The sequence below is a fragment of the Macaca nemestrina genome, chromosome 11, assembly GCF_043159975.1.
Source record: "Macaca nemestrina isolate mMacNem1 chromosome 11, mMacNem.hap1, whole genome shotgun sequence".
Taxonomy (NCBI): Eukaryota; Metazoa; Chordata; class Mammalia; order Primates; family Cercopithecidae; genus Macaca; species Macaca nemestrina.
The window spans coordinates 52,801,044-52,816,623 of record NC_092135.1 but is presented as its reverse complement, the minus strand read 5'-3'; the positions used below and the strand labels follow the sequence as shown (position 1 = coordinate 52,816,623).

General features: G+C 37.3%; 1 long non-coding RNA gene across 2 annotated transcripts in view; it reads left to right on the top strand.

Moving 5' to 3' along the window:
* LOC105493233 (uncharacterized) overlaps positions 1-10,552 on the top strand; it is a 50,240-nt gene extending 39,688 nt beyond the window's left edge. Inside the window, exons 1-3 of one of the 2 annotated variants that reach the window (XR_003020824.2) lie at positions 3,524-3,705; positions 4,899-4,962; positions 5,586-10,552. This is a non-coding gene — a long non-coding RNA (uncharacterized lncRNA). Of the gene's footprint in view, positions 1-3,523; positions 3,706-4,898; positions 4,963-5,585 lie in introns of those variants that run through there. The other variant, XR_011609781.1, reaches the window with a different exon arrangement.
* The last annotated feature ends 5,028 nt before the right edge of the window (positions 10,553-15,580 follow it).

Below are 15,580 nucleotides of genomic sequence, written 5' to 3'. Positions count from 1 at the left end.
ACAAAATCAAAAAGAGCAAAACAAAACAAATACCTTCAATACATAAAATTTAAATATTTAGTTTTTATAAAAGATGTTAGATCACTACCTCACACCACACACAATTGCCAGGATAATTAATGGAATGCCAATCAAGCTGTTTTAAAAAGTGAACTATACAAGCAATAGAAGACTTCAGGTAATGGTGTACTTATTTTTCCTTGCTGTATTTCCAGCGTCTAGAAAAGTGTATGACAGAGTAGGTGCTCCATAAATGTTTGTTAAAGCCTCAATTTCAATTGGCTATACTTCCCAGAATGCCTTTGTCTCACTACAAAAGCAGAAAAGTAAAACCAAGGAAGCTCTGTACTTGGGGATATTCACAGTGATTGGGGACTAACACTGGGCTGAAAACTTGCAAAAGCCATGGAAGTTTACACACTGAAATATAAGACCATGGCATCTTATTTTGTTTCAGGAATGCCAGTAGCTAAACATAAAAACCTATCCTTACCACTACCATGAAGGAGATTGAACTATTAATCTCTACAAAAATTAAATGTACCCAGAGTAAAAATATATTGTCACTTGCATGTCTTACAAAGAAGAAACTGGCTCACCACCTCAAAATCTGGTATGAATCTGGTACTCATCCAGAGCCTCCAATCAAATTTTTTTTAGTGTCTTCTTCTTCAAATAAACAGCCAAGGTTCACTTGACTTTTGGGAAAATAATCCATGTGAGAAATTCCAAAGATTACTAAAAAACAAAATAAAAATAAGCAAAGACAATGTGGGCAGCAAAAACAAATCTTCAAAATCTACAATATATCCATCTCTATCCACAAATTAAAACAAAGGATGCTATTTAAAAAAAAAAGAACAAAAAGAAATGTAAAATATAGATAGTTTTAAAAATGAAGAATAAAAAAACAACTCTGAGGAAACATTTATAAAAATTTTAAATAGGACAAAGATACAGATGACTGAAGGGAAAGCAGGAGTGAATTAGAGAATCAATCCAGGAAGAACAGTGTCAGAATAGTTCAGGCACTATGAACTAGCCACATTGGCTTGGTTTGAGAACTATATCCTTACCTTAATAGTTAACGTAGCAGTGAGTGTCAGTTATGTTGTTTATAAATTAGGGAATATAACAGGATATTCTTCATATTATTGTAATAAATTGAATGTTAATATTAGTAAAACCCCCAGAACAGAACCTGATATAAATAGTATATCAGTGTTTATTAACAATGTAGTGTCCCTTCCCACTTTTACTGACTTTACTTATCCTTAAACAGCTTATGGCTTGCTTCATTTACTCTTTGTCTGGAAAATTTTTTATTCACATTTTTCATAAGTACCTTTCTTAAACCATTTGTTTCTGATGAATGATGCAAGATCATTCAAATATCACCTCTACAGAGACTGCCCTATTCATCCTAAAACATATCCCCACGTCCCCTCCAATGCTTTACCTTACTTTTTTATTTATAGCATTTACTTCAACCTGAAATTATAAGTGCATTAATGCCTTTGGTTATTGCTTATATCTACCACTGAAAGATATTCCATGAGAAAGGAACATTGTTTATTGTTTTTATCCCTATATGCTCAATGCCTGGAAAAATCCCTGCCACATAGTGCATGCTCAGTAAATATCTGTTCATCACAACACAGCATAGTGTTTAAGAACAAAAACTTCAGAATCAACCTGTGTTTCAATTCCACTTCTATTTAGCAACTCTATGGCCTTCAGCAATTTACTTAACCTTATTTTAGCCAAACTGGGACAATAGTAGCACTCTCTTTAATGTTCTGATGATTAAATACAAATAAAGTACTTTGAGGTCTGTTTGGCACATACTTATAGATGTCAGTTATTATTATTAGCTAAAATCTTTTGAAGGAATAACACCACGAATGAATTTATGAAGAAATAAAGGAACAAAAAGCATAGGTAAAGGGGAACTTTATAGATTGTCTTGCTTAATTTTTTTTTACAACAAATATGTTTTTCTTTTTAACCATTTTAATGCTTAGAAAACGAATTTTAACAATAACAGGAATTTTAAAATCTGTATTTTTTTTTCTAATAGTGAGAAGTGACAACATGCTAGCAGCCCTCGCTCTCGACGCCTCCTCGGCCTCTGCGTCCACTCTGGCAGTGCTTCAGGAGCCCTTCAGCCTGCCACTGCACTGTGGGAGCTCCTCTCTGGGCTGGCCGAGGCTGGAGCCGGCTCCCTCTGCTTGCAGGGAGGTGTGGAGGGAGAGGCAAGGGCAGGAACCGGGGCTGTGCATGGAGCTCACAGTCCAGCACGAGTTCTGGAGGGCATGGGTGTGGGCTCAGCGGGCCCTGCACTCAGAGCGGCCAGCTGGCGCCGCCGGCCCAGGTCAGTGAGGGGCTTAGCACCCAGGCAAGCAGCTGCGGTGGGTGTGCCAGGTCCCCCAGCAGTGCCAACCCACCGGCACTGCACTCGAGTTCTCACTGGACTTCAGCTGCCTCCCGGTGGGGCAGGGCTTGGAACCTGCAGCCCCCATGCCAGAACCACCCCACCCCCGCTGCAGTGGGCTCCCATGCAGGCTGATCCTCCGTGACCAGCACCCTGCTCCCCTGCTCAGGCGCCAGGTCCCATCAACCGCCCAGGGTCTGAGAAGTGCGGGTGCACCACCTGGACTGGCAGGCAGTTCTGCTTGTGACCCTGGGGCGGGATCCACTAGGTGAAGCCAGCTGGGCTCCTGAGTGTAGTGGGGACTTGGAGAACTTTTATGTCTAGCTAAGGGATTGGACATATACCAATCAGCACTCTGTGTCTAGCTCAAGTTTTGTAAATACACCATTCCGTACTCTGTATTTAGCTAACCTAGTGTGGACTAGGAGAACTTTTCTGCCTAGGACTCTGTGTCTAGCTACAGGATTGTAAATGCACCAATCAGCACTCTGTGTCTAGCTCAGGGATTGTAAAGGCAACAGTCAGCACTCTGTCAAAACAGACCAATCAGCTCTCTGTAAAATGGACAAATCAGCGCTCTGTAAAATAGACCAATCAGCTCTCTGTAAAATGGACCAGTCAGCAGGATATGGGTGGGGCCAGATGAGGGAATAAAAGCAGGCTGCCCGCAGCAGCCAGTGGCAACGTGCCCTGGTCCTGTTGGACAGGTGGAGGCTTTGTCCTTTTGCTGTTTACAATAAATGTTGCTGCTGCTCAGTTTTTGGGTCCATGCTGCTTTTAAGGGCCGTAACTCACACTGTGAAGGTCTGCAGCTTCACTCCTGAAGCCAGCAAGACCACGTACCCACCGGGAAGAATGAACAACTTCAGACACACTGCGTTTAAGAGCTGTGACACTCACCATGAGGGTCTGCAGCTTCACTGCTGTCACCAAGACCACGAACCCACCAGATGGAAGACGCTCCAGACACATCTGAACGTCTGAAGGAACAAACTCAAGACACACCGTCTTTAAGAATTGTAACACTCACCGCAAGTGTCCACAGCTTCATTCTTGAAGTCAGCGACTAAGAACCCACCAATTCTGGACACAATAGGAAAAAAGGCACAAGGCTTACAATTATTTTTCCCAGTTCTCAGTTCTCTCTGCACCAAACATATTATCTTCAGCCTTGAAGTTCATGTCAAGTTACTCCCAATGAGAATGACGGCAGTACAAACATACCAGTTACTTTGTTACTCTCTTTTAACCCCAAAACCCCATAATCCAAGGTTTGTCTTTCTGTGCCCTGCTTTTAATTTGGGAGGCTGACCCCTGTGGACTGCATCTCGTTTGCTTTTTCACTTCCAAGATTCGCTTTGGAGTCAACCAATAAGAGACACTAATGGGGGAATCAGAGAAAAGGAGAACAGAATGTGTGGTGTTGTACTAGTTGGCCTCTATCTCCGCTAGCTCAGTGCCCAGTACCAACAGTGCCAGTGGCTGCATCTGTCTATGGCCGCAGCTACTGTAGGACTGCCCCTGTCCTATAGATCCAAATTTTGCTTCCCTTGCTCCTTGAGGTACAGGGAAGGTAAATAGCTCCCTGCTATTGCTAATCCCTAGGGGTCTCATCATCCCTGGGTTAGTGTTTGTAAATCTGCCACCACTACCATAAATAGTCCCTTCATTACATAAGTTATTTCCAGTCAAAATCTTTTAAATACTCCATCTAATTCTTGACCAAGAGTCAGAAAATTATGTTTCGTAAGATAGCTGTAGCATGTGACATATCCAAAAGTTACGCTTTATTCACCGTCAGCCCTCATGGCACAAAGGTAGTAACCCTTTATGTAAGAAGGTGATCTGTTTCTGCTTCATCATCTATGGGCATCTACTTGTTTTGGATTTCTTCTTCTTTCAGCTCCTGAAGATTTTCATACTCAGATATTGTAAGAGGGGTGGAAGTCAGGCAAGTCTTCGAGCCATGTGACAAATGAAGTCTTTTCTTGATCAAGTCCACATGATGTTCTGCTAATGATTCCTGAAGAGAAATTAGGTTTTGCTAAATTCTCAGGAGTCATATTTTTGGAATTTACGTGACAATTTGGGATTGAAAATCACAGGGGAAAAATAATTTGGCATAAGCATGTTTGAAAATTTTTTATCTAGACAAATTATGTTAGGTTTCCTGGGTATACATTTCTAAGATGAAAATAACCACTAAAACCGAACTAACTTCAGCTAAGAGGGAAGATGAGGACACTTTGTGCTTGGTTTAAACTAGTCCTGTTCCTCCTAGTCACCATAGGCATTGTCTTTCCTGAATACTTGAAGTTTTGAGGGAAAAAGTGGCTCTAAGGAGGAATACCTAGAGAAGAAAACCTACGCCTGTGACAGTGAATATATATACGTGTGTGTGTGTGTATGTGTGTGTGTGTATATATATATATATATTTTTTTTTTTTTTTTTTTTCTGAGACAGGATCTCGCTCTGTCACCCAGGCTGGAGTACAGTGATGTAATCTCGGCTCAACAGTGAATATATTGTAAGTAAATACATATTTCTGTATTTTACGACATCCATGTTACATGATTTTGTAGAAAAACATCTTTAGGTTCTAAGAAATGAATAAAAGTGTTCACCTGTTTAATGATTGCTTATATTTGGTTAAATACTATATATTTAAGAATATTCAAGTTCCCCTAATGATGTCTTCATAAAAATTTTAGATTCTTTTGAGCGTATGTCCTAAATTTAATCAATCAGTAAAACTAGGTTAATATATTTCTTAAATGTAGGTGAAAGGAAAATATATAAATAATTTTATTTATGAAGGTTTTTATCACTTCCTTTAAAAATGCTATTTACAATGTTTCTCTTTTTTTCAGTTTTCTAACCTTAGTTTTAATGAAATAACAATAAAAATTTTTCCTTTTTCACATACAGCTTTCAATTTGAGTCTTGTTGTTTTCTGAACCAGGAAAAAAGACGGCTCTGTGATTTTATAAGTGGAACACTGAAACCACCCTTTCTGAGCCTTCAAAGGGGCTATTCCTTAGCACTTACCCTTCTTTGCTGTTCTTGTTAGTTGCATTCTGCCCTGTAGGGGTGAACATTAAGCCACATTAAAAACTTTTTAACAGCTTTGTTTATTTGTTTTTAACGCAGAAAGCCTGAAGTACACGGAGGAAAGAAGAAACCTATTTGGATGGAAGAAGCATTCCAAGTGATGGAATGTAGTAGAACATTTAAAGAAGAAAGAAGGACGTCATCTTGAATCGTAAGACCTGCTGGAAAAAGAAACAACAGAAAACAAGCAAGCAAAATATAGGGGAGAGAGCTGATAGAACAGTAAAAAGTTTCGTGGAATATCCCCACAGTTCGTTGTTTTCTGGTAGGGGGAAGAGAATGAGGGAGCTACTTTGGACATCCGAATCACTTTTAGCATACTTTGCTTTTCCTAGGTGCAAAAGCAGAGAGGCAAGAGGACTATCAGTCTCACAATGCTAATGGTTAATAAGAGCTTGGTGATGGTAGTTCAACCAGGGGAGAGAATTAGAGTGGTGTCCCCATCACCCACTTGTTTGTTGGCACCTTGTAGTCCTACACTTGTGAACTTAAAGTTCCTATGGCTGAAGGAAAAACTGATCTAACAAAGAGGAGTAATGCTTTAAGTCTTATCAGAAATATAAGCCCTAGGCGAAGGAGTGTATCCAGTGCCTTCTTGAAAAAAAGTTTTTTCTTTGAGACAGAGTCTCTCTCTATCACCCAGGCTGGAGTACAGTGGCACGATCTTGGCTCACTGCAACCTCCACCGCAGTTCAAGCGACTCTCCTGCCTCAGCCTCCTGAGTAGCTGGAACTACAAGGCGCCCATCACCACACCTGGCAAATTTTTATATTTTCATTAGAGGCAGGGTTTCACAATATTGGCCAGGCTGGTCTCGAACTCCTGACCTTGTGATCTGCCCACCTTGGCCTCCCAAAGTGCTGGGATTACAGACGTGAGCCACTGTGCCTGACCAAAAATAAAAAGCTTTTAATAGACTGAGGATGAAGAAAATAAGGGCACAGTACCATAATGAGTGTCTGGAGAGGTTGGAGTAGGAGACCAGGCAGAGTAGCTAGGGAAAATGTCAGGGAAAGGTGCAAATTGGATGCCAAGATAAGCTTGGCTTATTTCTAATTTTGCCTAAAGTGACATAATATAACTATGTCCCCAACTCATGCAACATCTGATCACCTTGAGATGAGAATTTGTCCGAGAAATACAGATGGAATTTATGCAGTAAGCAAAGTTGGAAAAGCATTTTTATCATTCTATAGTCGCTTAGTCTCTTTAGCCTAGGAAACCATGGGATACTTAATTCAGCCATCTCTATCTAGGCCCTGTTATTAATTGTGTATTGCATGTATGCTTACAGGATCACAGTTGCATCACGAAAATAATTTGACCCTGACTGTGAGATTTGGAGATGACGACACAATTGTAAATTTGTAAAATTTACTGCACCTACTCAGAGGGACATAAGGCAACTGTGTTAATTCATTTCCCATTTCAGAGGAAAGGAAAGACTATGAAAAATACCATACAAATAAATAGAACACAGTGATTAGGCTATCTGTTGTTTCAATAGTGTCATCAATCCCTGACTGAATCTTCTAGTCTGCAGTTTAAAATCTAGTTAGTACTTTGTTCAATATGCTATAATACACACTAGCAGTCTGTAGAGGGTCTCTATAATGAATCACTGCTACATTTACTGTCCCACCAATTTTCTAATAATTATGTCAAATCACCTTCTGGTTTCCAATTTTCTATTTTTTTCAGTAAGATACATGACTATAATCCAACATTTTCGCAATTCCAACAAAAAACATTTGAACACGCAGTAAATCACTGGAGGTTACCAGGGGAAGAAAGGACCTGCAGCCTTGACAAAGACGGATTTAGAAATATGCTCAGCAATACCAGCGAATAGTACAGGAGAATCTAGGATAAAGGACACAGACTGGAAAATAAACCATAAGTTTACAGTCCTAGGATCCATTCTGAATTCTCAAGTGTGAGCCTCAGTTTCCTCCTACAATAAGAATTATACACAAAGTAAAATATAAACTCTGGCAACCACCTCACATCTTAAACATACTTTCTTCCTATACACTATTTTGGTGTTGGGAACCAACATTCATCCAGTTGCCCAACCTTCAAATATAAAAAGCCTTTTTAATTTCTTTTCCTTTAATTATCACATCCATTCAGACATCAAATATTGTCAATTCTGACTCCTACGTATCTCTAGAATTCAGCCGCTTTTCTATTTTCGTTGTTGCTTCTTTAGTTCATGCCCCCCTCATCTCTTACCTGGATTATTATAATAGCTTTCTAATTGGACCTCCTCCAAGTTTCATTGTATCTTTGTATAACCTCCAGAGTGCTCACTAGAGTAATCATTCTAAAAAAGAAGTTTTCTTAGTCCATGTGGGCTGCTATAATAAAATACCATAAGCGGATAGCCTATAAACAACAAAGTTTATTTCTCACAGTTCCAGAGGCTGGAAAGTTCAAGATCAAGGTGCTGATAGATGTGGTATCTGGTGAGGGCTGGCTTCCTCACAGTTTTCCCACTGAGTCCTCACAGGGCAGAAGAGGTAAAGAGCTTCTTTTTGTCCTCTTTTATAAGGGTTCAAATTCCACTGGAGGGCTCTGCTCTCATGACCTAATTACTTGCCCAAGGCTCCACCTCCTAATGCAATGACACTGGGAGTGAGAATTTCAACTTATGAACTTGGGGGAAATACAAACATTCGGTCCGTGACAAAAGTTAATTTTTATAATCTATTTTAAATGAGCTACAAAGACAAAATTTTACAATGTAGGAAAAACAAACCAAAAAATCTAGTTCCTTCAGGATCTAACCTGTACCTGTCTCTTGTAAACATCTTTACCTACTGCTATTGACATCTTAATGTCCCACGATCCACTGAATGAGCCATGTTCTCTCTTGCTGGTCCTTCTGCCTGGAATACTTTTCTTCCTCTTGCCCATTTAGAAAGCACCTAATCATTCTTTAAGATTCATTCCGAGTATCACTTTTTCATCCAAGTTGTCTCCTGAACCCTTTTCCCAATCAGGGAAAAGGAAGTCCACCTGTTCATCTCCCAAGAATCATGGACATGATTCTACTACATAATTCTTATGTGTTACTTAAATTATTCACTTGTAAGTATCTCTCTATCAGACTCTGGCTACATAAACCTAGGGACCGCATATAACTCTTCTTGAAATTCCTGGGCTTTAATACAGTGCTTCATGCATAGTGAGGATGACATAATTATTTGCTGAAAGTAATATATGAGCTCTATACAAACATACAGTGGTTTTTCAGATACTGTGGCTTTTTAAGCTAGGTTGACATTCTCTTAATTGCACGTGTTGTTTAAATTACTTTTTAGATATCCTATATGAATTTCTTAATTACTTATTGTTGCAAGATTAACAGGGATGATAGCACGTTAAGGTGAACTGTTTTTTACACAAACCCCACTTTACAAACAGATTCCTTTTGGCTCTCAGAAGGTGCTTTCTGAGGCACCTAATGGAGCAGTGGTAATAATTAACATTTCCGATCATCCTAAATTAGAACTAGCTCAAAAGAGAGAAAGTGAACTTTAAAAAGATGTTTTCCAGAGAATCATCTGGTAAGAAGCCATTTCTGCAAAATAATCTGTCCTAATGAGGAAAAAAACAAGTGAAGTAAAAGTGGGATGTGGGCTCTGCTATTTTCAGCTCTTTGTTTTGCTTTCAACAAGGTGACTCTAAACCTTGCTGTGAATTTTGTACATTCTGTGTGAGTCTCATAATCTGAAAAATGGAAATGAAATCATGCCAAGCCATGGCACAGGGCATCAATGGGAGGAGTAACCTACATCATTAATGTAATGGCAGTTATCTCTGGAGATGGTTCTGTGAGGAAAAAAAAAAAGCATACATTAATTTGTTATGCTATTTTGGACACAGCTCCAAAATAAACATTGCAGACTGAATAAATAAGCAAAAATATGGTAAACCATGAACACATTATTGCAATTAGCCATTATGTGTTTTTAGATCCTAGAAAGAAAAGTTCAAAGAATGGGAACTCCTGGACTGTATTAAAACAAAAAAGAAAGAAACATGATGTGCTCTAAAAAGAAATATGTAATCTGGATTAATTCATAAAATAATAGGGGAAAAATTTTTCAACCAGAATGCTATGAATTTGAGTTGATTGAAGGTAAGAAAACACAAGCCTCTCAGTATCTCTCCATTTCTCCCTCCCTTTAGAGTTCACAAATAATTAAATAAATAAATGGTTATTAAACCTGCTCTAATATTTCATTTTGTACAATTTTTGCTTTACTGCACATATTTCCTGTAAATAAACAAAAAGCTGTTAGACTCCATTCTTCTCTCCTGACATGAGATGTCTAAAGAAAGGATAAGAATCCTTTTGTCATTTCATTTTGGAATGCAACTGTGCTGTGCATGGTACAATCACAGAACACATTAATGCATAGCTAATTCCTTTGTTTTCAGAACAACCTCATCTTTTAAAGCAGAGAAGTTTTCTCAGATGTTTTCCAGAATGCAAAATCCTTAAGTAAATTGGTGAGTTTCTTCAGTGTTATGAACCCAAAATGTAAAACACTTTAGATAAAGCTTTCTCCAGGTGAAGGGACTAGTTAGGATATAACTATTACAATTTATAGGTCTGGGATATTGGTGGATAACTGAGCTTCCCAATAGATCACTCAACATTAAATTGTATTTAGCTATCCTTATCTTCTCTCGTGAACAAAAGCACAGGGTGGACGTGTAAGTATGTGTGCACCAGACACTTTTTTCTGCCATTTACACTCCGTTCTCTGAGAGAATAAAAGATTTTATCAACCAAAAAATAAAACTGTGACTCTAAACCATTGTCTATGCCCCCAGCATAGAGTATTTCTGTGCCCCATAACTACTTGGACAATCTGAACATAACCTTTTGTTAACTTAAATATACTAGAAATTTTCTTTCTTAGTCATTTATAACAGCCAGCATACCATCATATGTATGTACACATATAACCAGTACCTTGCAGATTACAGTATAACTGATAAAATAATATTGTAAGTTAAAATATAACATAATTTTACAGTATAACTCATAAAATAATATTGCAAGTTATATGTTATATGTTATTCCCAATTTACATTTTTTTCAGATGAGAAAACTGTGGCTCAAAAGTTATGTTACTTGTCAGACATCACCAGACATTTAAGTGATAAGCACAAGATGTGAACATAACTCTTCTCTGTTAAACCTATTAGACCTGCACAGCCCAATATGACAGCCACTAACCACAAGTGGCTGCACATACCTGATATATGACTAGTTTGAAACAAGAAGTGTTTTAAGTGAAAAGTAGAGATGAGATTTTGAAAACTTGAGATGAATTAAAGGATGTAAACTTTCTCAATAATTTGTGTATTATTTGCATATTGAAATGATAATATTTTAGATGTACTAGGTAAAAGAAAATATATTATTAAAATGTATATTTCCTGCTTCTTTTTCTTTTTTATAATGTGGCTACTAGAAATTTGAAATTTTGTATATGGCTTGCATTTTGGCTCATTATATTTGCATTGGATAGCATCGTATTTTGCCATACTGTCTAAATCTCTATAGGAAAACTTCAGTTTGAAGTTCCTGAAGTTTCCTGCTTTGAAGAAGCAGGAAAAACACTTTTTAAACGTGAATTTTCCACCTCAAACTTACATATACACAGCTTATTTACATGTGTCAACAATGCTGATCACACTAGAAGGAAAATTATTTCTCTCAAGCATGAGCTTCCTAATGTCAATGTGAAGCGACATCACATTCTGTGCTTCGTATATTTCTTCTTTCTTTAAAATGACTGTACTGTGCTATGCTATCAAGTATCATCTGTTCTTGTGAGGATTATTTGTGCTGCAAAACTCAACACCTGGATGCTCTGCATGACTGGCCGGCTCTCAGGATAATCAACAGTATATGGAATTACATTCTTATACTGCAGGAAGGGCACAGTCATTTAGCAGCTGTTCTCACACTTTCATCTACCTAAGATTGAGGAAGAGAGCTTTTAAAACTATAAATTTCCAGGATTCCACTTTCATGGAATTTGATTCAGGAAGTTTGGGAAGTAGCCAGGAATGTTCATTTTGTTAGATTTCCCGAGTGATTCTGAGGTATGTAGCCTATAGATGAACCTTTGAGAAATATTTCCTTAGAGGAAGGACTGTGTGTGCATTTGGAAACGAAACAAATGTCTGAGCAAATCATGTCGATGTCAGTCATCAGAATCTGTCTTATTTTTATGAATTTGTTTATATTATCTGTATTTTATATAGCTCAACATGAATTAATATTATGTCAAAAAAATTGAAACTAATCAGAGATGGAATTATTATGGATAAATACATATATTTTAAAGCACTGAGTTTAAAAAGGGCAAATCTTTCTCAATTTCTGAAATTTCAATTTCATCATTTATAAAATGAAATATAATTGTATGCTTCACTACAATGTCACATGATATATTTTAAAGTGCTATAAATATTGTTATTAATTATTTAAACCTTATCTACCAAAAATACTTTAACTAGATGAATATCTGGTAAGATGCAGTATTTAGCATTCACTGTAGCTTGAAAATGAAATACAGCATGAGTTCCAAAACTGACTTTTGCATTGTAGAGTAAATTATTGAACATAGTTATTTATTAAAGAATACAAAAAAATGACTACATTGGCAAAGATGTGGTATAAGTATGATATGATATATGTGGCTGATTTATAATAATAAAAGATCAGTACATATAATAGAAAAAAAATTTAGTGCCTGTATATTAATAAAATCTACCAATTTTTCTACTTTCCCTATTTTATCTATCATATCATAGAACACTAGAGAACACTAAAGTAAATGTACTACACAATTCTTTCTCAAGAATTCATTTCAATAGGATTGAATGACCATAATGTGTAACACATCTTACTAAGTACATTATTATGAGAAAGCAAAAATCATGGTGTATGCCTTGCAGCATAAAGCCTGTCAAATACAAGGTCATGTATAGAATCAGTATACATTAAACAATTGTTGAATAAGTAATAAATAACTTAATAAATAAGCAAATGAACAAATGCAAATGTAGCAAAGGACTCTGTCAAAATTCAGAAGTAGATACATCCTCTAGCTACCTATGCACTCTTGTCAATGTATGTCAAATATTCCTTCTCAGGTGTCAATAGCCTCTCTCTGCATTGCAGGAGGAAGAATTTTGATCATTACACATTGTGTACACAGATCAAAATGTCACATGTTCCCCATAAATATAAACAAATATTATATATGAATAAAGGAACAAAAAAATAATAATTCTGAATACAAGGTTTAATATCATAGCTATAGCTACATGTAAATGTCATAGCACAAACTGAAGATTTTTATAAATTTGCAAAGTAACTCCACTTGCTAACTAGGTGAGTAAGGCTAAGAAACTAGGAGAATGCCCTTAAAGTTTTTAGACCACAGTAGAAAAGAGCTGTGGACCACACAAAATGTAAAATGATGGAATTCAAGTCTTTCGACAGATAGTTTTTCACTAGATCAGAGGAGTGACAACACTCAGTGCTTAAATTCACAAATTAACATTAATTAATAGATATGCCCAAACCGTCAAAGTCTCAGTCCCATCTAGACATAAGGCTGATATATCAGGGAATAACAAATAGGAAAACTAAGCAAAGGGGAGAGTCCAGCATTTGTTAAGGGTTATCTATACGCTGGGCCCTTCTGTTTATCTTAATTAATTCTGACACCAACACTGACAGCTAGGCATTATTCTAATTTTGCACCAAAGAAAATTAAGTTCCTTTCCCCTTAACTACCAAACAAAGCCATATGGTAAGTAAATGGTGGAGCCAAAATGTCAACTCTAAGTCTTCAATTTCCTGTGCTCTTTCTTCTCACCCTACTATCCTTCAAGGAAGAATATTGCTTCACAGCCATCTGAATAATTTCTGGGATGAGTGAACTGAGTTTTAACTTCCATCCTACCCATGTAGCCTATAGCCCTTCTAATGTTATATACCATACAGAAAAAAGAGACAATTATGAATATGAAAATGTCCTAATGTTCAATCCAAAGAAACTCTGAATTCCTCAGCAACATAGAAGGTGGCAGTAGAAGCAGGAAGAGTGAAATCTATAAAGACTTTGACTTATACAGACATAGCTTAAAACAGTCTAACTTCAAAGCCACCTACCTACCATGAATCCCCATGCTGATCACGTTCATTTCACCACAACAAATTAAAGAAGTGAGAGGGATATAAATAATTAGCACTGTGGCCAATTCCAGTAGGGTTTTCTGTCTAGCTATATGTATGTTTTCATTTCACAGCAATTTTGAAACTGAAAACAATCACAGAACTAAAGAGAACACTTATTTGAGTGCCTCTAAACCGTTCACATTCTGTGTTACTTTCGTGCAGTTACTCCTGATCTTTAGAGAAGGAACCAACTTTACTAAAATGAAAGACAGCTTTGGAAAATAATATATGCATTTATGTTAGAGAGGGAGAGGGGCAACTGCTCTGAAAGGGCAACCTCTAAGTTAGTTCTGATTTGGGCAGGTGAGAAAAGGTACCAAAGTGATAGTTGCTGACAGAATTCTGGGAACTCTGAGAAGTCACATCTTTGGGAAGTACAGGTAGACTTTGCTTCATTGAGCTTTGGCTTTGTTGATTTTTGCTGATATAGTGCTTTCTATAGATTGAGATTTTGTGGCAGCCCTGCTTCAAGCAAATCTATTGACACCATTTTTCCAATAGCATGCGCTCATTTTGTGTCTCTGTGTTACATTTTGGTAACTCTCACAATATTTCAAAATTTTTCATTATTATTATTATTATTATTATTATTATTATTATTATTATTGGGACAGGGTCTCACTCTGCCTCCCAGGCTGAAGTCCAGTGGTGCTATCTCGGTTCACTGCAACTTCTCTTCCTGGGTTCAAGCAATTCTCCCACTTCAGCTTCCTGAGTAGCTGGGACTAAAGGTCCATGCCACCACACCCGGGTAATTTTTGTATTTTTAGTAGTGATGGGGTTTCACCATGTTGGCTAGGCTGGTCTTGAACTGTTACCTCAAGTGATCCATATGCCTCAGCCTCCCAAAGTGTTGGGATTACATGTGTGAGCCAACGTGCCTGGACATTTTTGCTATTATTGAACTTGTTATGGTCATCTATGATTAGTAATCTTTAATGTTCCTGTAGTAATTGTTTTGGGGCACCAAGAACCCCACCCACATAAGACAGCTAACTTGATTGATAAATGTTGTATGTGTTCTGATTGCTCCACCATCTGGCTATTCCCTCATCTCTCTCCCTGTACTCCAGCTTCCCTATTTTCTGAGACATGGTAATATTGAAATTAAGCCAATTAATAACCCTACAATGGCCTTCAAGTGTTCAAATGAAAGGAAGAATATCTCTTCTCTCACTTTAAACCAAAAGATAGAAAAGATTAGGCTTAGTGATGAAGGCATGTCAAAAGCCAAGATAGGCTGAAAGCTAGGCCTATTGCAGTACACAGTTAGCCAAGTTGTGAATGCAAAGGAAAAGTTATTGAAGGAAATTAAAAGTGCTACTGCAGTGAACACAAAAAATTATTAAAAAAACAAAACAGGCTTGTGGTAGTGGTCTGGAGAGATCAAATCGGCCATAACATTCCTTTAAGTCAAAATCTATTTAAAACAAAGACTTAACTCTCTTCAATTCTGTGAAGGCCAAGAGGGGTGAGGAAGCTGCAGAAGAAAATATTGAAGCTAACAGAGGTTGGTTCATTAGTTTCATTAAATTTAAGGAAAGAAGCTTTCACCGTAACATGAAAATTCAACGTGAAGCCACAAGTTGTATAGAAGATCAAGCTAAAATAATTGATGAAATTTGCTACACTAAACAGCATATTTTCAATACAGGCGAAGCAATATTATATTGGAGAAAGATGCCGTCTAAAACTTTCATAGCTAGAAAATAGAAATCTATACCTGGCTTCGCAGCTTCAAAGGACACTGGCT